The sequence below is a fragment of the Rousettus aegyptiacus genome, unplaced genomic scaffold (genome assembly GCF_014176215.1).
Source record: "Rousettus aegyptiacus isolate mRouAeg1 unplaced genomic scaffold, mRouAeg1.p scaffold_m13_p_7, whole genome shotgun sequence".
Taxonomy (NCBI): Eukaryota; Metazoa; Chordata; class Mammalia; order Chiroptera; family Pteropodidae; genus Rousettus; species Rousettus aegyptiacus.
Genome location: NW_023416310.1, coordinates 79596045 through 79619586, shown reverse-complemented (window position 1 = coordinate 79619586; position 23542 = coordinate 79596045). Strand labels below are relative to the sequence as shown.

Here is a 23542-nt window from a genome sequence, read left to right as displayed (position 1 = left end):
TAATCTGTCACACAGTGTTTTCAGAAAACTTTTTAAAGTAGAAGTCTAAACATTTTCAAATTACCTCTTGCTCTGAATATAGGTTAAGTTAGCCAAAGCATCAGCTTTTCTGATTGTTCTCAATCATGGCTTTTTTTTACACATTATTTCAAAAGTAGGAACCATGAAGAGAAAATATAAACACATAGGGAAGTAATTTTTTTGTCGTTGTTATTTTATAAATGAAAAGAAAAAATAGTTGGGTCTTATCTTCCTAGAGGGAAATATTTACAGATAACTTATCGTTAAATGTCTAATACGTAATTTTAGATGCTATTACATTTGGACTCTTTTTCTTTTCTATATGTGTGCACGGAATGATATAGGTACTTGATAGCAAACACAAAGTTTTTTCCAAATTATTTTTCTCCCTATAGTTTCCACCTACTGTTTCCACCCTTATGCCACCTTTAACCTTTGGTTAGGCTGCTGCTAAGTGGCAAATCACCATGAAAACCCCTGAGCTAACTGTATAGACTAAAGACAATCTGGCCAGGGTGACCTGAGGTCACCCTGAAAACTGGGATCCAGAACTCTAAAGTTCTCAATTGTCTATTTCATAGATGGGTCGAGAAGTTTGTTTAAAGTGATATAGGTACCAATTACTATTTTAACAGCTCAATCTCAGACTTAGTTAAAAAACCATCAGTGTAAGGAAAACATACCTGCCAGATTTTTCAACTTAATGATAGATAATGTCATAGATGTTTTCTTGTATCAAAGCCAACTCATCATTTTCTCCGCTTTCTAGTGTTATGAGTGGCATTTAGTTTAAAGTTTTCTGTCTTTCTTGCATTCCCAAGTGATTTAATTTTCTCATTTCGCAATGAGATTTGCAATCATGACAGAAAAGGTTATGTCCTTCACAGACAGATTTCTTTGAATAGTAAGGTCTCACTAGGATTTTTATCAGCATTCACTGAAATATGCTATTCCATGTCAAATAAATTTATCCATATTCTTCAAGTGAAGCTAAATAATGTGAATTGAACAGGTTTCATTTACATTGTGCTTTGCACCTGCTAATTGTTGATGAGCTGTTGCATTAAAAGCAGTTAACAAGAAAGGATTCAAAATTATACACCTACATTCTGTGCATTCTGACTTTTTCACAGAATGTAAGAATAGTGTGCGATATTGTTGGCAGAACTATTACTTGGCACATTTTTTTATCTGACTTGTGAATTGCATCCCCTGCTAAAATTTTACCTGCTTCAGATGCTCAATGCTCGACTCAATCAGATAACATATATATGACATACATTGTTATTTACCTGTGTTGAAAGATCATTTTTGTCAATGAACCATGAAATGTGTTATGGCAAAGTGTTATATTAAGAACTGATTACATGGAGTCCATGTGATAATAAAAATGAACAATTCAGTACTTTACGATATCACCAATCTTCTGAGCAAGCTAATGTTTCATGTATCTCCAAAACAGAGGACAGAGGTCACAGGTCTCTGCTCATCATGCTTTAATCAGATTAATGATTTTGCAAGATATTACCAAATAATAATAATATCTCTTCTTCATAAAAAGGCAAGTTTATTAGTTTGCTTATGTCTGAGTATTTCTATTATAAAATTGAAGGCTCTTAAATGACGAAGAAGTTGCAGAGGGACTTAAAAAAATTCCAAATACTCATCTTGGTTATATTTATTACAAGAACTTGAGTGAGTAACACAGATCTCTCAATTCCTAACCCCACCCAGGGATCTACTACAGTGCTTCTTGGTTCTCAAGAGGACAATGGAGCAGTAACACTATTTAATATTATCTAGAGTGTCAGCCCTAAATTCTTACCTAGTCTCTTGGATTTGGAGCCTAAGCAATTTTTTAAGGCCTATTTATACCTTTTGTGTAAGATTAAACTACAGGGGTTCATCAAAAGAGGCAGAACCACTTGATATTTGAGAGCTTGAAGTTAAAATTTTGCTTGGTCATTCCCATGCTGTTTAAAGTACTGGAACTTTTTTTGTCTCATTTTCTTCTTTGTAAAATATGAATCAATGTAGTATCTACATTATATTAATTAAGGATGTAAATAAGTGAATACATAAAAATCCTAGAAATTATATGAAAATTATATAAATATCCTAGAAAAAGGCTCTGGAAAACAGCAGGCAATACATACAAGCAAGTGTTGTCATAAATTAGTAGTGAACTTCCTAATCGTATCACAATTTTCTAGGCTCCACCATCCGTTTCCTTGGACCTCCTAATCCTATTCAACTCATTTTATAAGATGAACTAGAAGGAAAATAAACTTTGATTCCTTCATCCTCCAACTAATCTTTATACTAGCTATTACCTTCTTTTACTATATGTATTTTTTCTTTAAACTTCACATTAAGAATGCTGTGCTTTTTTTCAGTGTTGCTTGATAAAATGTACAAGACAAAAGTATGGAACCAATAAAGTGTTTAAATATATTTATGTATATTTTAACTCAGGAGAAGCTATGTGTCAAAAGTGGCAGTGTAGAAGTGGGTGAAGCATAGACCATGAGTCAGGAGACAGGACTTACAGTGCTTAGAAACGGTGACCTCCTCGAGACCACCTGCCCCATTTCCTAACCTTATCTGACAAGCTTCCCTCTCACAGCTCTCAGTCCTGTCCCAGCCCATGCAGCTTCTGTCATCCAAGATGAATTATGTAACTCAAGTGTTACAGCGATCCAGTAAAATAGGCACTGTTACTGTCTTCCCATTCTACACATGGCAAAGCGGAGGCTTAGGTAAGGTGGCAAAGGTCATAAATGTATTACATGGTGACAGGCAGGACTGACTTCTTCGTTTGGGACAGGGGATAGAGTGCCTAAGGCCCACACAAACATGTTCTAATTTATTTTTTTAATCAGAAGAAAAATATGAACTTTTAGGGTGATGAAAATGTCTTAAAATGCTAATACAGTCTCATTTTACCAACGTGGTCATAAAATACATTTTTATTGAAATATAGATGTATATTAATATATTTATGAAAAAAGGGGCCCACAAGGCAGAAGTGCCTAGAGCCCGCTAGAACCTCCCCGAAGGTTGTAGTCGTGTTTACTGCATAAACAGTAACAAGTACATTATCATTCAAATGAATAAATTTCCACAATGCCAAAATCAAGTGACCCCTGGAGTCAGGATTTTTAAACCCAGCTGCTATAACTCCAGATACTCTGTGACACGGTGCTGAGTCAGGCCTAAAATTCTCCTGAACATGAAAAGAATCATTAAGGGGTCCCCAGATAAGCATAGTCACTGTGTTTTACCCTTAGACACAAGTCGTTCAGTATTCCTTCCTTTGCAAGGTCCAAAATAATTGAAGTGAATCGCCTGAATTAGTATATCATTTATGAGTAAAATAATAACTCTTATTCATCTTAGCATGTTGCTTGATAATTATGTTTTTATACACTGGTATACATTTCCATACCCTTTATACTATACTCCCCAATTTCTGCCCTTGAGAATTTACACAGTTTTTCTTTCCCAAAGATGTTTTCCTTCCTAAAGACATTTTTTTCTTCTTTCCGCCCCCTAGTATTCCATTAAATTTTTACAGTGAACCACTAGTATGAATTGATAAAGTGGCTGATTTTATACTCTGGTTTAGTACTTGAACACATCTTTCAAATTATACGTAGAAATCATTAGTTTTGAAAGAGTTTTATGTAGGTGTCTTTCATAGGATACTGAATGTTGTGCTTTTGTTCCTAAATAAATCAACTGGCTATTCAGACTAGTGGAGAAAATGAAAAATCTTCTGTTCCCAAGCAACACACGCCTGTTGTTATTCACCTTCCTGAGGTCTGTTTCTAAGAGACCACATCTACTGAGATTGTTAGCAAGTTCTTGAATAACAAATTATTTCCCATAATATGATCATAATACATGGGATGATGGGTTAATGCAATATGGAATTTAATTAATATTAAACTTTTTTGAAAATTCCCTTTTCTCTTAGAAACTTTACAGAAGTAATGTCTTAAAAGGTAAAACTGCCATGGATAACAATGACTCAGCCCCACATTCTGTTTTTGCTGTTGAGGTGATACCCCGCTTCTTTTCCCTGTCTGCTAATATTACTTGTAGAAGTAGTTGTTTTAGAATCAGAGATTATATGAGATAAAAGGGACTTTAAGAGGTTACACAGTGGAAGTACTTCATACATCCTCTACTGAAAGATAGCTATCTCTCTAAATTTTAAAAAAATCAAAAAGCCCATTTGCTCTTTTTAGTATCCATTTATATGACTCACAAAGTGAACTTTCATTTTTCGGCCTGTTCTGCCCCACTCTCTCCCGTTCTTTCTTGCTTAAACCTAATGGCTTCCAGTGTCTCTAGTTACACTTAATTATGTGTGGACATTTTTCTTAACTTTCTAAAGTGCCAAAATATCTGGATAAACAGTACCAAAGTGGCTACTGTTAGATGGACAGTAAACTCAGTACCGAGCTGGGTAGACTCTGTCACTACTTATTCATGATCTCTTTTTTTTTTAGAATAAGGTTTGTTGTTGTTGTTCGTTAGTTCGTATGGATAGCTAAAGTGCTATCATTTGTATAAATGAAAATAAACCTATAGAGATAATAACAAAAATGATGGCTCCTAGGACTGTTACAAGGGCTAATAGATATTATTAGATTGGTGGCTAGTAAATATATTCCCTTTATTTGGAAACTGCCACTGGTAAACTATTCACTTAACCCAGCAGACAGTAAGTTTAATGCATCAAGAATTTGAGAAATACTATCTACTTAGCTACATACACCTTAATGAGGTCAGATGCATTTCGGAGTTGGATACAAAGCACTATGATTCCCATGTTCAGTAACTGTGTAGGATGCCAGTTCAGTAATCAATTCCCCCCATTAGCACCTAAAATAAACTTGTGTTGGCTATTAGTTATATATTTTATTTCTTTATTAAAAAAACGGCAGTGCATACTTTGAGACCTACCTAATACATGGCACCATTTGAATAATCAAATAAGTAAGTATTGCTTCTTAGCATTTGTGGGATATGTCTTTGGGAAAATCATATTAATAAAAGCAATATATCCATTATAAACTCAGCCCTCAAAAATTCTTCTAAAACATTATGTAATAACTTTAAAAAGCATGTATATTACACATACAAATATATATTTTTTGATACATTAAGCGATTACTTGGCTTAAATGAAACCAGATGTTGCAAGAACTGTGATTGGCTTGGACTCAGCCACAAAGGAAATGAAACAATATTTTTTAACCCTTTTCCAGAGATTCATATCAAAATTATTGTCTCCTCCTTTCTTTTCCAGCAATATATTATTAATAAAATTTTGCTCTCATACATATCTTACTTTTTCTTCTAACATACCATTTTCCCTTCCTTCTAACAATTTACTTACATTATATGTCATCAAAAACCACTAGAAAAATTGTTTCTCAATTTTAGCCATTAAACAGTGTATCTTCTCCTTAAGGGTTAGAAATAAGGAAGAAATAGATTTTGGAAGAAAATAGTTTTAGGCAAACTGACCATATTCTGCCACTACTTACCTTATTATTTGTAGGAATATTTTACATGATTATCTGATAAAGAGATTGGGGATCTAAAAATATGTCCACTCCACCTCCTTGCCCAGAAATCTGAGAACTAGAGAGAAGAGGTCGCCTTCTCTAAGGAGCTCTCCAGTAGCAGAGGGAAGCTGGATTTCTCCTTAGGTTTTCTTGGAAAAACTTTGAACACAGAAGAAGGGAGCCATGTACAAGATGGGAAGATGGAGAGTCAGTAATTGTTGATGACTAAACTGGTCGTTTTCAGAAATACTTTTAAGAGAAATTAAGGAGATGGCTGCAGTGTTTGAAAGTATTAGGTTAGAACAAGAGGATGACAGGGAATTGAGAGATGATTGTCAGGCACGTAAAGTGTATGGGATCAGGATTCAATGTCTCTACCATGGATTCAAAGTGACTAGGTTTGCATTTAAATTTTTTCCAGTTCTTTCCAATCAACCCAGTTAATGATGGAGAGTGTCAGGTTTTAGAAGAAACCCATTTAAGTGTTTAACCTAGGGAAGAGTTTATGCATTATACTCATTTAATAAGATTTGAATAAATAATTCAGAAAGTGGAGAGTTGACATCCAACTCTTGTCAAATCAGAACAAAAATCAATATTCTCTAATTTTGCCTTTCTTGTTCTTTTTGTTTTGATTTTACTGAGTTTTAATTGAGATGTAATAGATGCAAAAACACTGGTAAATCAACTAAAAGATTTCTGTGTAAATTATAATGATTTGGGAATTTCATTTGCACACTATTTTTATCTGGGCTTAGCGTTTCACAGTTTTATTATCTTTTATTTTTTTCATGTCAGAACAAATCCCTTCTCCAAATAATTTCTTTACTGAAAAATAGACATAAAGATAAATCATGCAAGTAAATCTTATTCAATAATGATTTGGTTTTCAAGTAAAAAGCAATTTTAAAGATATGGTCAACATTTAAAGCTAACATATTTTTATTATAAACAAATTATTTTTGAAGTGTTTTTCCACATATTAAATAGTTCAGTAATCATAATATTTTCCTAGTGCTCTACTAAATATTTCTAAATATTTTAATGCTCATTATCTCTTTTAGTTTTAACAACACACTTAAGTTAGCTGGGGCAAGTATTTGCCCATTTGAAAGAAAAAATATTATGCTATTTTTATGGGTTAATTGACAAAAAAATAATTTGCAAAGTCTACCATCTGTACTGTACTGAAAATATAAGTCTCTTGTGAAAGTAAAAAAGTTGATAAGCAGTATATATTTTGATTTCTAGTAGAAATATTAATGTAGCTGGTAGATTTTTTTAAAATGACATACATAAAAATGGTCTTGTACAGCTTGGTACAGCTTTCTTTCTTTCCCTCCCTCCCTCCTTCTCTCTCTCTCTCTCCTTTCCTTCTTTCCTTCTCTTCTCCTCCTCCTCCTCCCCCCCCCTCTCTTTTTTTCTTTCTTTCTTCCTTTCCTCCAAAAGTCAGATTCTTTAAATGGCTCTAACATTATATTTAAACATAATTAGAATATGGTAACTAGTTTCCAAGTTTGTATTTTTCTGTTTCTCTACTATCAGGCAAAATTTAGGACTTACATCAGTTCCCTAGAGCCACCATAACAAAGTACAGAAACTAAGTGGCTTAAAACAGCAGAAGTGCATTGCCTCCCAGTTCTGAAGGCCAGAAGTATGAAATCAGGGTGTCAGTAGGGCTCTGCTCTCTCCGACGGCTCTAGGGGAGAATACTTCCCTTGCCTCTTCCAGCTTCTGGCATTCACTGACATCCCTTGGCATGAAGATGCATTACATAGGTATCTTCTCCCTACATCTTCATATTGTCTTCCTCCTGTGCATTTTGACTGAGTTCAAATTTCTCCTTTTAAGAGGATACCAGTCACACTGGATGAGGGCTCACTCTAGTGACCCGATTTTAACTTATTAAGTCATGTAAAGACCCTGTTTCCAATTGTCACATTCTAAGATGCTAAACATTAGGATTTTAATATTATCTTTGGAGGCGGGGGATACGTAATTTAGCTTAAAATAAGACTCAATCATTTTTAGATGGAAAGGGTGACCGTAACATTTATTTGTCAACTGTATATGCCTTGAGCACTCAGAAAAGAACAATTAAGCTATTTTCTCTGCCTGTCTGGCGGTCCTTTGTTGCTCTGTGGTAGTATTTATCACTTATGGTTTCTAATGCAGCTATCCGAGGACACTCTTGCTCTTCCACTAGATTTGATGTTCCCTCAGCAACGTAGATGTGGCTCATTTATCTTTCTATCCCCACAGATCGCCTACTTCTGAGTCTTCAAAATACTAGAAAAGCAATTAACATAGGGGCTAAGTGGAATTTAGAAATAAAGACCTCCACAAGGCATGTTAGGCCTGTTGTGTATGTAAATAGGGAAACAAAACCTTCAAATGACTGACAGGGTAGGGATGTGCTTTGTATCTTTCTAACAAACAACTTTAGGTAGTTAATTTAAAAAAAGTTTTTAGCGGTGAAAGAATACTTGTGCACCGTTGATGAGAGTGATTTGAGATAGAGTGGCAAGTATAAGCTTCTCTGAGGAGAACCGAACCATTGAATTTCATATATGTGAAGAAGTTGTATTTCCAGGAATGAATACATCCTGAGAGCTGAGGTTGCTCTGTGATGCTACACACATATACTTTTGAGAAATATCGCTAGATCCTCTCAGAGGACTTACATCATCTGTACTCTAATTTGCCACCACATAGGCTGTAGTTTAGATTTACCTATTTGAGAAATACATTGAGCGTCATTACATAGAAGCATCAACGCATATAGGGCATATGCATTTCATTTTTTTTTATTAAATGTTTATTCTTTTCCTTTGCTCATTTAGAAAATTTGATCTTTTCCTTTTCAACTTCAATTTATTAGAAAGGGTAGGCTTTTAGATACAAATACCTTTTCTTTTTTCAGTTGATATTTTTGTTTTAACTTGCCTTTATTCTTGCCTTAATTCTTACATAATTTTATAAGATAATTCTGGCTGCTTTGCTTTGTATAGAAGGCACGTGAAAAGACTTTTGCAGTAATTTCAAGGAGAAATGATGATGGCACAAATCAGCATAACAGTAGTGAAAATAGTTGGAAGTTTTCTGATCTTGGGTATATTCTGAAGGTAGATGCAACAGAAATTGCTCATGGATATCTGGGCTGTGAGAGGGAGGAAAAAAGAGGTAGAGACGAAGGCAATGTTTCTGACCTCAGCAACTGAAGTAGGTAACTGATTCCATGGATGATCCAGGTTTGGAATGAAACTTCCAAAGGGAGATGGTGAACAGGCAAATTGGATAATCCAATATGGGGAAACCTGTGGGCTGGAATATGAATTTGAGAGTTGCTATGTATAAATGATATTTAAAATTATAAGACTAAATTAGATCCCATCAAATAAGGAGAAGAATTGGAGAAATGAGGAGAAATGAACAAAAGAGAATGAAAAGAGATAATCCTTGTGTCTTAGGAGAACCAAAGAAGTGGGATCCCAAAAGGCAAGTGAAGAAATAGTCCAAAGAATGAATAATTATCTTTACAAAATTCTTCTTGTATGTCGAGGAAAAGGAAACTGTGTCTTTCATAAGATTTGATTTGGTAGAATGATGACGTGGAAAGAAGATTAGAGTATAATACAATTTTTAAATTGCAGATATTATAACATGTTGTATGCTAATCAGAATGATGTAAGAAGGTAAATTAAATTATATAGAAAATAGCAAAAAAAAATATGTAGTGTTACATCATCGAGTTAGTGAGATAAACTTTGGTCTATTTCAAATTACATTTTTTGGTGTTCAGTAGGGACATATAGTCAACATAGTTGTGCTTCTTCCATTGTTACTGATCTGTTCAATGACAGGAGTAGACTAAGAAGAGAATTAAATTGAACTAGGGTGTGGGCATTTTTCAGGCAAATATAACTGACTGGGAGGGAGGTACTAGAGTTGAGACTAGAGACAAGAGATGAGGGACCTTGAGATTTAAGGTGGCTAAGGGCAGAAGTTAGGGCACAGAGGGTGGAAGTTGGTGTGCACGTACTGGGAGAACGGCCTGTAGGGTCCACGAAGGAATGAAGATTGTTGAAGCTGGGCAGTAATGCTAAATAAGTTCTTGAAAGATAGGAGGTGGTGATTGCAGAGTAGAATGCCTGAAATGGAAGTAATAAGAAAAATCTAATAATTGATTAAAACTACTCAGGTAATGCTGCAGTGTGTTACAGAGTAGAGAACACTGAATTAAAGAGGGAAGGGAAGGTAACCAAGAGCTAGGATTTTGGAAGGATTATCTCTATGGCTATTAACATCATTCAATGACAAATACAGAAGAGATGTCAGTGAACCAAGCAGCAAAATCTCTAAGGAATGAATGAAGATTTTGTATCAGCCTGTAAATGACAACAAAATAGTTCCTTTTCGATTTGCTTTACACAGCTTCAGTTTTATATTGAAAACATCACACCTCTCATTATTATTCAATAGTGACTTGTAAAAGTGTGTAAATTATCTAATACAAAAAAGAAGTCCCTAGTGGCTTAAATTTACTTCTTTGTTGAAAATTCATTTATTATTTTTAGAAAATAGTTTACTTGCATAATAGAGCATGTTACAGTATATAATTTTTTTTATTTTTAAATTTTTACCCCATTTATCTTCCATCTCATACTTCAGCAGCACATTTCTTTCCTCATAATATTGCCCAAGAGAAATGTTGAATGTGCAAGTTCTTAGGAGTCATATATCATATAATCTAGCACTGTTATTTTACAAGCAAAAAAAAAATTAAAAAATAAAAAGAAATTAGACCCTTAAAAACGTGTTACTTGCTCAAGGATACTTGTCTAGTTAGTGCCAATTCCCAACTCGGTCTTGAGGCCAAAATTACCATCTTGATTTCTGATCTAAACTGACCCTACTTAGTGGAGTGGGAGTAGGATCAATGAGGTTGTTCTAAAGATAGAGCCAAATAAACTTCAGAGACCCTAGAACTTGATTTCGACCTGTTTAATCTGCTCTGCCATTGGGGAAAAATATATAACATGTTTCCATTCCGAAAAGTTTATGAACTATAAACTTCCGCTAAACCTAAATGGATTAAGTAAATAAAATTTTATATTTTCAACTTTGGGAGAAGATTATATATTTTTGAAATGTTCACAGAAGTACTTAGGCTGACATTCATATTTTATATACACTGACTATCATTTATTTTAATCAAGCAGTGGCCTTCAGTCTTTCTGTCATGAAGCAGAAAAAGGAATACTGCCTAAACAGACCCTAGAGAAATTCTCTAATGGAACTTAATTTAGGAAAGAGTGACTAATAATTATATGACACACAGGTGGGGAAATCTACTCAAAAATACGCTTAATATAAATCAATATGAGTATTAGGTAGAAACAAATTTTTATTTTCTCGCCAAACCTATCTTATTTTAAAATGTATCTTACTGTATCTTATTTCTTATTTTCAAGTAATATGCTTGAAAATAAACTTACTAAGAAAGTAAGTTGAAGAATATTTTCCAAATTCTAATTTAAGACAGAAAAAACCCCAAAATTTAAAATAACATAGTTTAAAAGAAGTCCACTTTCTCAGATACATGTTTTTTTTTTTTTTAGAATTCTTAGTACTAGTTGTCAGTTACATGTAAGTACCCAATTCACAGAACTGCCGAATGCCTTAGCTAAATATATAATTTAACACATGTATGTATGTGTGCGCATGTGCACACTCACACACAAACATGCTTCCCAAACTTTTAGGCAGCAGAGAGAAGAAACCCAAAGGGATTTTTCTCTATTCAGAATTCAGAGCATTTATCATCTGCACAATACATTCAGCAATTTGACTTTCTTTTATTTATGTCTCCTGTTCTTAACTAAATCATAGGGTCAGGAATTATTCTTAGATTTTGTACTCCCACAGCAATGAGTAGAGTGCCCCGTACATTGACAGCTTTTAATGATTGAACACATCTAACAAGACAAACCGTTGTCTAATTGGGAAAGGAGGGACTCAGAATAATAAAGAGTAACACTAGAAAACCCCAGAATGGTCATTACTCTTGAATTCACTTTCTAATGATAAAGTGTGTGCGTGTGTATGTGTGTGTGCATGTGTGCATGTGTGTGCGCATGCACGTGCATGTGCATGCATGTATGTGTGTGTGTAAATACATATTTTTAGATTTAGAAATTAAAATTTTTAAAATAGGCTATGAATAGCAAAAAAAAAACTAGCACTTTCATTTTATACAGTACAGAATCTTACTCTAAAAATTCCCTTTTCAAAAATGAGTTCTTAGAGACAAAAAAAAAAAATATATATATATATATGGTAGGAAGTTTTTCAGCTGCATTGTCCTAAATTTTGTGTGTAGAGTAAAATGCTGTTTTTCCCTTTATTCTTATTTCTGTCATGTTCCCTATGTAGACTCTTGAGATAAATACATGCAATCTGTTTATATTAACTTTAATAGTAGGAAAAAAAATAGGGAAAAAATGGAAAATAACAGTAAAAGAAATGAGTCCATGCTGTTTTTCTTTGCATGGTGAACAAATAGCTGAGAGAAGCAATAGAGGAGGGGGGCCGACGACGCTGTTTGGGATCAGAACACCCTGGGTGCCCGTCCACCTCTACCATTTTCTGGCTGGCAAGGAAATACTTAGAAAGTCATTAGCCCTGCACCTCACACACATTAAGCATACATTAAGGTCAGCTGTTAATATTTTATCATTTTTGACAAAACATATCCAATCCCTTAATTTTTTTAAATATATATATATATATATATATATATATATATATATATATATATATATATAACTTTTCTATATAAGGATACATCATGAGGGTTTTGCTTTTTACTGATAACATAGAATTTTATGTAAGTTTGATAGGCATACTTTTAAAACCACTTCAAACTCTGGAATCAACTCTTCCAAAGCTTCTCCTCCAGTCCCAACTCCCTCCGCGAACGTCACAGCCAGGACTGCATCAGGACGCTCTGCAGTTCCCGCTATCGGCCATCTGCCATTTAGAACTGCCTTCCAGAACTCTCCATTTCATTAACTCTCTCTAAAACTCAGCTAAAAATAGTCTCTTCTTCCTTGCTGATGTATTTTAACTCTTCTCTGCCAGGGATTTTAATTTTATAACTTAACATTTTAATTTATTTTAGCTTTTATATTTTTTCTAGTATTGTTGTAAATATTGTATTTAATTTTATCTCTCAGAGGATAATACATTGAACACATGTACAATAAACTAGCTTTAATTTATGATGTCGATGACTTTTTGAAACAAATATTACATCATAAAAAAACACAGTTCAATCAATGCTTTTACTATAAGCTAAAACATTTGTGAAATATAAAAATTAAGACTATTTTGTTAAAGAATATAACAATGAAAATAGAGATGTGGAACTTTATAAGGAAAATTATAATAAGAATTTACTTTGAAATTGGATTTAGGAGGAAAGGTAAAAAGTTAGCCAGTCACTTGACAACCATTTATAAAACTTCTGCTCTGTTAAGATTACTGCGTTAAAACCTAGAGGGTTGAAGACTCCAAGAAATGTATACTCAATCATTCATATAAATGGAATATGAGGTATAAAGTGGTAGCCAAGAAGAATAAATTTGAAACTCTGACACTTCCTGATTTCAAAACTCACTAGAAAGCTATAGTAATCAAAACAGTATAGTATTGGCATAAAGACAGACATAGAGACCTATGGAATAAAATAGAGTCCAGTAACAAGCTCACACACATATGGTCAATTGATTTTTAAAATAGGTCCAAGACTATTCATTGCAGAAGGAACAGTTTTTTCAACTGGTGTTAGTTGCTCATTTGGTTGTTTCTTTGCTTGCTTGTTTAGTCCTGTAAGTTTATTTTTATAATCACGGAGTAGTTAACTATAGACAGTTAATGTACACTGTGATATATCTAGCCCCTGAAAAGACTAGTAATGGTCTCTAGTCTTGTAATTGTGGTCACTTCACTATAAAAAAATGTCAGCTGTACATTAAATATATTTGACGCTTTTTCTTTAAAACGGCCCTATGAATGACATCTAAATGTACACAAATTTTCTTTTGTTGACATCATTTAAGGCCATTGTATCATCTGGATAATGTGTGCTGTTCAAAATATGATAACTGAGACTATGCCCTATCATATACGGCATTTGGGAAAGATCTGGATAATGATGACTCTAATTTAAAGGACAGCTTTAGGGAAAACACTTTCCTTTATATCCTGGAATATTTGGGAACTCCCTTGTGTGTGTAACCAAAAGGGAAAACACTCGGAGTAAATATATTTAACTATCCTCTGTTCAGCGTTATTTAATGTCCCTCCATTGCATAGGACTATGTGACTCTTCTCTAATGAGTAACCCTAAATTTACTTATGATAAATGCCTATCAGCAGTTAATATAGAGCCAGACTCCTCATCTCAAGTCCAGTCCACTATTACATCCATGTCTTCTCAGTCCCAATCTCTTCAAGTAATTCAGAGAGAGAACCAAAGAGCAGCCGTAGTTTCCTGGCTTTTTACAAAGTTATAGCAAAACAACTCTGCTGCTTGGGTTTCGTCTGCATCATTCTCTTCTTTTCTCTTCTCAGCACCTGCTCATTTATTACCTAATAATTACCTTTAAAAGTTTTAAATCCATCTAAAATCGATTGTTATTATGTGGTGTGAGTTATAGATGCAATGTCTATGACAACAAATAAATTCTCTCAGACCAGTTGCATATCATCCTTTTTTCTTCCCCTTATGTTTATTTCTATATTTTGAATTTTCTGTTAGTGATAGGAGTCTGGATTTTGATTCCATTTTGCAGCCATACATGCCAATATTTGTGCTAGACTTTCATAGCTTTAATTATTGGATGACAAAGTGAGCATCTTTTCAGTACTCTTCTACATTAAACAACAATAGTTGATACCCTTACTTTGTTATTGTCCAAGGAGTATTTTAAAATATATTTGTTACATTGCTAGAAAATATATTTTGGAATTTTTAGTGGGAAGGAGAACATTTCTTAAGGAGAACATTTAATTTGCTTGCTACACAGTACCTGCCTTGTGGCAGTTGGATTATATTTTTCGTTTTGAAACTGTTTTATCACTATGTAATTTGGAAATTTTACAGGAATCCTCATCTGACTTATTAAAGGTACAGCCGATGCCAATGCCTGGGTGAGGGTGGGAGACCTCCGTTAACCAGAACTAGAAGGACAATCTAAATATGTGCACGTGTTTTATTTATTGTTCAAAAACTTTATATGCGACTCATTAAGGAAATGGTTAATATACAAATAAACAGCATTCACACGTGAAATAAATGTTTTCCTCTGAGAGCTATGCTCTCTGAACTAATGAGCCATGTGTAGGGAATCGTTTTCAAAGGAAGCCGCAGCCAAAATGAAAGAACGAAGTGGTGCAACATGGTAGATGTCATTGCTTAAGGACATTTCAGGACTTAAAGATACATTTTGAATATATATACGGTTTTAAATTTATTTTTTATGGTGACCTTGGTTAACAAAATCCAATTAGTTTCATCTGTACACTTTAACAGTAAGGCACACATATATTTACACCGTGTTCACCTTTTTATTAGCTCCACAGTAAACTTGAAAATAAGCAAAATCATGTTGTGTTCAGTATTCATTTCAGGACAGAAAGCCCTAGGTAGAGATTGAGGAATAGGACCTCCTTTCCTAGGTCTGCTCCTCGAAAATGCCAGGTTATTACTATCCCTCATCTTGATCATGGGAAAAATGAGATGATGATTATAACTGTGACCAGTATGCATTTGAGGAATTAGGCAAATTAACCCAAATTTGAACTCTATCAGTTGAAGTAATGGTAGTGAAATTGCTCATCTTATCATTGTATTTACACTGTCCCACATTAGCACAGGCATCACTTCAAAAAAAAAAAAAAAAAATCTGTGAGATCCAGTTGGCTTAATATCAGGTTTTAGGAAAATATCTTCTATATTTATGAAATACATGAAAGCATTGGGATAAGTGCAACTCTTCCCATCATCTGGGAAGTGCATTGACGGAATTAAGACAAGCCCTTTTAAAGACTGAACACTGGTTCCAAGCAGTAGTGTCATTGACCATAGCATGAGGTTCGCTTAAAATGAAAAACAAAACAAAACAAAACAAAAACCACTCCCAAGACTTTTCCACTCTCCAATTTAAAAATGATTTTCAGGTTTCTAATTAGATGTGCCAATCTGGAAGCCCATAATAGAGAACAGGAAAAAAGGGTTAAACTACAAAGTTGTTAATACATTAGCTAATTCTTTTATAGATTATTTTGAAGCATAGGATATAAATCACCATGTTCTATTCATTCAGCTTTTGGGTCGGATAAGCATCAGATCCCAGATTGAAAAGTGAGGTCCAAAGAGATTGACATATAAGCACACAGATTAAAAATTTAGCAGAAGAAGTAGTGTAGTGAGTGCCTAAGATCTTTCTCATAGTTATTCTGAAATGCCATGATATTGTAGTAAAAACTGAAAATGGGGAGAGTGAAAATGAAAGCTAGCAAGAGTGAGAGAAAGAAAACCAAGATGGAATCAAATTTCACAAAGTGGCTTTTTGAGGGTTTTAAAATATCTGCAGGAAATATCTTTCTTTTTGCCTACTAAAGGCAACAACAAATTATAGGCTCATTTCTATACCTTTATACAGAAACTGTCAATGATGACCCCAATCCCATGCCCTAAATTCAAATATGTAATCTTTTAAATTCCCAAATAGATTCAGTAGCCAGTGGGGGAGGGGCAGGGATTGGGGAGAATCTCTGACTTGATTTCAAGAGATCTGTTGAGCCAATAGCTCATGACTGTGACTGGGTATTGAACCACTAACCTCACAGTTGATGCAGCTTTCAAAAGTACTTAACTAAGTAGCAGAGAGCAGTTTACCCCCTGGTGAAATCAGGATCAATACTTATTAAATACTTCATGAACTCTATTCATGAACTCTATTCATTTCTAAAACAGCCACTTATCTGTCCTTCCCGTCATGTTCTGAATTAATTTGATATGTAATGTAATTCTTACATTTTATATTAAGTTACTAACATGCTGAAAGGAGAAAAGCAAACTACAGATGATGGGGGGAGGCCCTGTTTGTTATTTTATCATTAACTGTCTCTTCTCCCTTTTCTAAAAGATTGAGTATAACACCCTTGTAGACAATAATTTTACATTACTTTCCCTCTTCTTCCCTCTTTATCATTTTTAGGCCTAAACCCACAAGCAAAACATTAAACACTTATGTGTTTTCCTCCTCCTCCTTTGAAAAAATAGCAAACTGATTTCCGCAAACAGAGATTAATCATTTTCCCCAGGTACTCTATGGATAGTCTGGAATGAATGAAGCTAAATTGAGGATATTAGAGTAATTGCAAATAAATGAATTAAAATTATTTTGAGAAGATTTTATTTATTTTTTATTTTTTGTTTTTTCCTCATTAGAAAAGAATCAGCAGTATGGAATATTAAGAAATAAAGTCCTATATAATCTCACCCTTGAAAGATAAAGCGATCACTATTTGGTTTGTTCTAGAATTCTCTGATATTTATAATAACAAATATGTATATGCTTAAAGAATTATTGATTAATCATTAATTATGCTTTTTCATAACTTTCTTTTTTGTTAATACATCTCGAACATGCAATTATTTACCTGGCTATGTGGCGTTCCATTACATGAGAAAATATATTTTTTAAATTATTTTTCAACTGCAGTTGACATACATTAGTTTCAAGTGTCCAATATAGTGATTAGACATAGAGCTTATGAAGTGATCCTCTCAAAAGGTAGTATATGGGGAAAATTTTGACTCATTTCCTTTGACATTTGAACATTTTCTAAATTATTGGTTATTTTATTTTATTGTACTTTATTAATTATTGGTTATTTTAAACAGTACTGCTGTAAACATTCTTACACATCCTTGTTTATGTCTATACATTTCAGTATTTCCCTTGCTGAAATTCAAAGACTTAGAAGGCTATTTCATAATGTATGTGTGTTTCAAAGGCTGTATCAATTTAGACTTCATCAACATTGCATAAAAGTGTCCATTTCTTCTACTCCTACAAATAGTTATAATATTGGCAGTCTTTGAAATTTTGTATTTCTCTCTTCACTTATGCAGTGCCACATGGTAAAGTAATTGTGTTATTGATAATAATGCACATAGTGTACGTTCATATGATAGAGAAAAAAATATAAAATACTGCCTAATGAACTCTAATTCAACTACTACAACTTTTCTTGTGTATCTTTCTAAAAGTTAGTGTTCATTTGTGATTAACTAAAACCTTAGTAAATATTTTAAATGTTTTCTTAAATAGTTTAGTCTGCTATTGTTTAATTTTCTAAGTTAAGCACATTTTTATTAACCATGTTATGTGCAATTAATTAAATATTTGAGAAGGAAAAATAAACGACCAACACTTTATTCCTCTTAGTGGAACATAACCAATAAAGAAGAAACCAAGTTTCTTTGTCTCCTGGCTGCATTGTTTGCTATGAAATTTGAAGACCTAAAAGCCTACCTTATAAGGTTTTGTTGGTGGTGGTGTTATTCAAAGGGTATTATATTTATTCTCTAGGCAAGCTTTGCACTGCCCAATATTTCACTCCTAGAAAAAGTGGAATTGTCTCCATTTATTTTAACTAATCTACATAATAGGCATCAGGTCTCATGCCATAAAGTATAATATGATTTTGCATAAGTGACATAACACCACATGGTGTCTAAAATAAACTAAAATAGCTTCACTTTGGGATCTAATTCTTGCAATTAATTTTGATAGGGAAATAATTTGACAAAACAAATGTAACCAAGTAAAATACAAAGTATTAGTAATTCCATCTAAATATTTTTTATTTTATAATTTTTACATTTCCAATCAATCATATCAAAAGTTATTATTCTCACAATTACTTTCATTCAAGTTTTAATATATTTCCACTGTAATATTTAAAATAATATTTTCATCTGGAGAATATTTGGTTCAAGTATTGAAACCATTATTACTCTTTTATATAAGAATAATAGAGTAAATTAATATTTCTCAATAATAAGATGAGCTTTCTTTAAGGATGTAGTTTTGGTTGGCTTAGCTGTCTATTTTAAAACTATTTCAACCATTATTTTGACTAATAGATTTATTGAAAATTTTCTCCTAAATTTTTTTAAAAGAGGAATGCCATTAAGAATAGTAAAATAATAACTATGTGCGTGTGTGTGTGCGCGCGTGCGTGTGTGCAATACTTTGTATTAATTTCAGGTTCGATGTTACTTGTTATCTTCATTGCCACTTGCAGATGAATCAGCCATTATTTTTAACCTTTCTAAAATTAAGAAAACTGATACTTAAAGAGAATACATTATTGCCTAAAACTATAAAATCAAGAAATACCCAACAGTAAACCATAGTTCCCTTGAAAAGTTAAACCCAAGAGAGAGTGTATGTATTTGTGTGTATGTATATGTATACACACACACACACACACACACACACACACACACACACATTTAGGCTAAGATAGATATTCGAGATTTTAGAATGACTAAATACAATAATGCATTTGTTTAAAAGAAGTGAATAAAGGACAAATTGTAGAAAAGGGGGCATATTATGGAAATTCAACAGAATTAAAGCAACGTGAATATGTAGAGTAGAATACTGGACAACTGGTTTTGAGGCAGGAGTGAATATAATCGAGATGTCAACAGAAGTGATGATTCCAGTAAAAATTATTCAAGTTTTATTATAGGATGAAAACAATTGAGTATAAAAATATTAGATAGAAAATCATTTAAATTTTGCCCTACATTCTATTCATTTATGTCCCTCTTTGATATTCATTTACCAACCTAGTATCAACTTCCTAAAAATTCATTTCTTTCTTTCAAATGTATCTCCAATGACTCTATCACTTTGTAAAACACATCTTTTGCTCATTCATAGTTTCACAACTTTGCTTGGTATTTTCCCGAGACTTCAGATGCCTTCTCTCTTCTTCAATTATTAAAGATTTGCATTGCTCTAAATGCAAATAATTATTTTTTGCATAGCTCTTTAGTCAATGTCATCCACAAATAACTCTACCTCCTATGAATTGCCGTAGAAAAATAACTTTTTTTTCTTTCCTGAATGCTTATTATATGGCTAATCATTTTTAAGTGTCTTGCTTGTAATAGCTCCGTTATTTCTCAGCAACGCTATATGACAGGTCATATTTTGAGCCTCATGCTGAAGATGAGTAAACTGAGGCCGAAACTTTAAGTGAATTTCTGAAGATTGCACAGCTATTATGTGGCCGAGCCTGCATTCTTTGGCCCTAACCACTTATTATTATTGCCACTTTTCATTCTCATCGGCAATTAATGGATATTTGTGGTTTCCCAAAGAAGCGTGCATTCCTGAAAAACAACAGCATTGTATGTTGGCCATAAAACTTAACAGAGGCTGTGACACACAGGAGGTTACTAACACTGTGGAGAAAACAACAAGCTTTCACAGTTAAGAACTCTATTAAAGCTTATAGGAGTTAAAAAGAAAAAAAAATTAAAATACAAGCTCATTATGATGTAGATCATTTGAATCTAATTTAATTATGATCTTTATAGGAAGGAGAAAAAAATACATGTAACAGCTGTGATATCTATAAAAACCTTTGTTTAAAAAAAATTTGTTTCTTATGTCTCAATTTCTCTGTTTATACTGAATCTTTTCGTTTGTTTGTTTTTATGATTTTTTTTTTTAATTTCCCAAAAAGCTATTTTCACCCAAGTTAGCTACACTGATATGGTTTTAGTAGCTCCTATCTGAAATCATCCTCAGGAAACATTTTTTTTCTCTTTTTGGCTATTCAAAAAAGAAAAAAAATTACTTAATATCAGCATGAATAACACATGTGCTTATTGCAGCATAATGTTGGTGCAATCTGTGCTTGATACAGTTATAAATAAGTCTTTGAAAGCATTTTTCTGTATTTTAAATAAAGGCTATAGAAAGCCACAAGAAGGATCTAGTCTTGTTAATATCACAAGCTGTTTCCCCACCTGCACTCAGAGCAGCTTTAGTACAGCAGCTGTTTGGGTTCGTGTTGGCACATCACTGTCTGCACAGGAACCCCATGGCTTACACAGAAAATGAATAGGCCACAGTTCCGATGGGGGTCTTTAATAAGCCTTCCTCTAATGCTACCATGTGTGAGCATCGGGCTTTGAAGGGGTGTGAGGTGTGAAGTTTTACGAGGATTATATAAAACCACTCAATTTTGAAAGGTAGAAAAGAGCATTAGGAAAACCTGAGAGTGCCTTTGCATTACTCCTGCATATTGATCAAATGCAATTTATATTGATATTAGGGCTTCATGTCCAGCATGTGATGACAAGTGAAGGGATTGGTATAATTATGCGATTCACTCCATTTGACTCTCTTGAACATTGACAAACAAAACCCAGGACAGATGTTCCATTGATTTTATTTACCAAATATTAGCTGTGAAAATATTAACCTGATGGGAACAAATATCTGTCTAGTAGTACCTATGGAGAGTAAATCCAAGGACAAAAAAATTTTATATATTGAACGTGCCTATATAGAATTGGGCGGCCTTTGGAGTTTCAGCAATAAAACAGTCCCTCTCTCGCTCCCCGTCCCCTCCCCTTCCCGTTCTCTTCCCCCCTCCCCTTTTTAATGCCACATGAACTGTTCAAAGTATTATCCATGGCAGTTAATTAATCATGGTCTTTTAGATCGTGTGCATTTTTTACAAATAAATTCTTTGTTGACTATCAGGGATTTAGGTAAAACTGAGAACTGAACTGCAATAACTCTTCTTTAAAAATATTTTAAAGAACCCAGAACTCTCTTTTGAGATCATCGTGAGCATTTTGGGGGACTGAAGGGAGGTTAGATAGTCACTTGGAGACATACTGTGTGCAATTATAGAATAAACATACTAGGGCTTCATCAGCTGAATATTTCCCCAAATTTGAATTTAAGTTCAAATATCTTTAAACATTGAGGATGCCCAGTGTTGACTTGAGATAATTTTATCTCAAAAATATATGCAAAACAAAAGTTAAAAAATTTGTATATTCCCCAATATGTATTTTCTTTATAGATCAGGCATGGTGCTAGACACTTCAGAATCGAAAAAGAATAATAAATGGAACTTAGATCCAAATATTCACATTCAAGGAGGGATGATATACATGTAAATAGATAAATACACTGACAACTAGAGAGACATCTTAGGAGAGAATGATTAATACTTTTAGGATGTAAAACAAGGAAGGCCTCTGAGAAAATAATGTCTCAAAGCAGAACTCAAAGAACTTAAAGAATATTTATTCATTCATTCATTCATTTATGTATGTATGTATGTATGTATTTTTAAAGAACTTAAAGAATTTAAATGGATTAAAAGGCAGCTTTTAGTATAAAAGGCAGCTAGACTATATGGAGTTTGACATTGCTAGAGCTCTAAATAAAGTGGAGAAGGATAGCAGATACTCACAAGATGAGTCTGCAGAATAGGCAAAAGCCAGCTCATCAAGGATATTACATTGTCTTCTTAAGGATCTCAGAAAGAAGAACTATTGATCTGACATAAGTCAAAGTTTGGCATGTTTATATTTGCATTTTGGGAAGATGCTTTCAACATAGTACAGTACAGACTGGAGAGAGGCCTAAGTAAGGGCGATGGCTAAGTAGGATTTTGCAAGAGTGCAATGTCAGAATATGGGGGTAATGGCAGAGAATGTGTAATAGAAGGCACAAACAGGGAGACATTTAGGAAGTGGATTTGTCAGGGTTTAATGAAGAGTCGATGGGGTGAGAAAGAAGTAGGTAACTCTCAGGTCTCTGAATTGGTGGATCTTGTAAGTTCTTTTTCATAAGATTCATAGAACATCACCTCTTCTTAACAGACAACAGTGAGTTCTCTGCCCATTGCTCTGAATTTTTCTAATCCCTAAACATTCTCCTGATTTTATTCAACAGAATAAAAACAATGTATAGATGTGTAGGCAGAACAACCTGTTTCCAGTTGAGCCTGAAAAATATTTTGTGCCTGTCATGGCTTGATGACAGAGATTTAAGCCACAGACTAAAGATGACTGTAGCTACCACTGCCCTCTTTAAAGTTAAAACAGCTTGCAATAGTTCACCCTAATTTTGTCAGGAATCATAATTCTTTTCCCAGAAAACTTTTCTAATTGGATTCGGTGGACCTTGACTGGCTTGTCACAGCTCTGTTCAGGGTGAAGGTGAAATTTTGAGTAGTTCTTTCTTGAAAACAAGAGCATCTCTGATAAAGGCGTTTTAAGAGTATTTATCTTAATGTGATTTTTTTCCATATTCTTTTTCCATTATTTGTGTTTTATTATGTATGACAGTAAAAATATAATAAAAATGTTATATTTTAACACCCTAAATCCTATGTGCAGGTACTTACAGTTTTAAGTTTATTGGTTAAATGAATATAAAACTTGAAAACATTCTTTTTATATTAAAACTATCCCAATTTTAACTTTGTGACAGGTGGGAAGTTGTTACTAAAGCTACACTGCTGGTGAGGAATCAGGCTTGTGAGGAATTGCAATAAATTTGTAAGGTAAGTGCCTGCCTTAGACTTCTAAAGCCTGGATGATATACAAAGCCATTATTGAAAATAATGCTTTTTGGATTTGATAAGCAGGAGTAAAGTTAATTCACATTTCTCACTCGGATCTTCTTAATTCATAATTTGGTGGCTATTACCACTTTATGAGATGTTATACCTTAGACAAACACACGTGCTAACATACGTATAAACATATGTACACATATAAGGTATATATATGAAGTATAAGTACATACC

At 33.5% G+C, this 23542-nt stretch overlaps 1 protein-coding gene across 1 annotated transcript in view; it reads left to right on the top strand.

Annotated features, from left to right (window-relative positions):
• The window catches only part of TENM2 (teneurin transmembrane protein 2), a 2693686-nt gene that overhangs the window by 688947 nt on the left and 1981197 nt on the right, over positions 1-23542 (top strand). The window contains exon 6 of the mRNA XM_036224946.1: positions 23224-23296. The gene's annotated coding sequence lies outside the window, so the exon portion shown is untranslated. The remainder of the gene's footprint in view (positions 1-23223; positions 23297-23542) is intronic.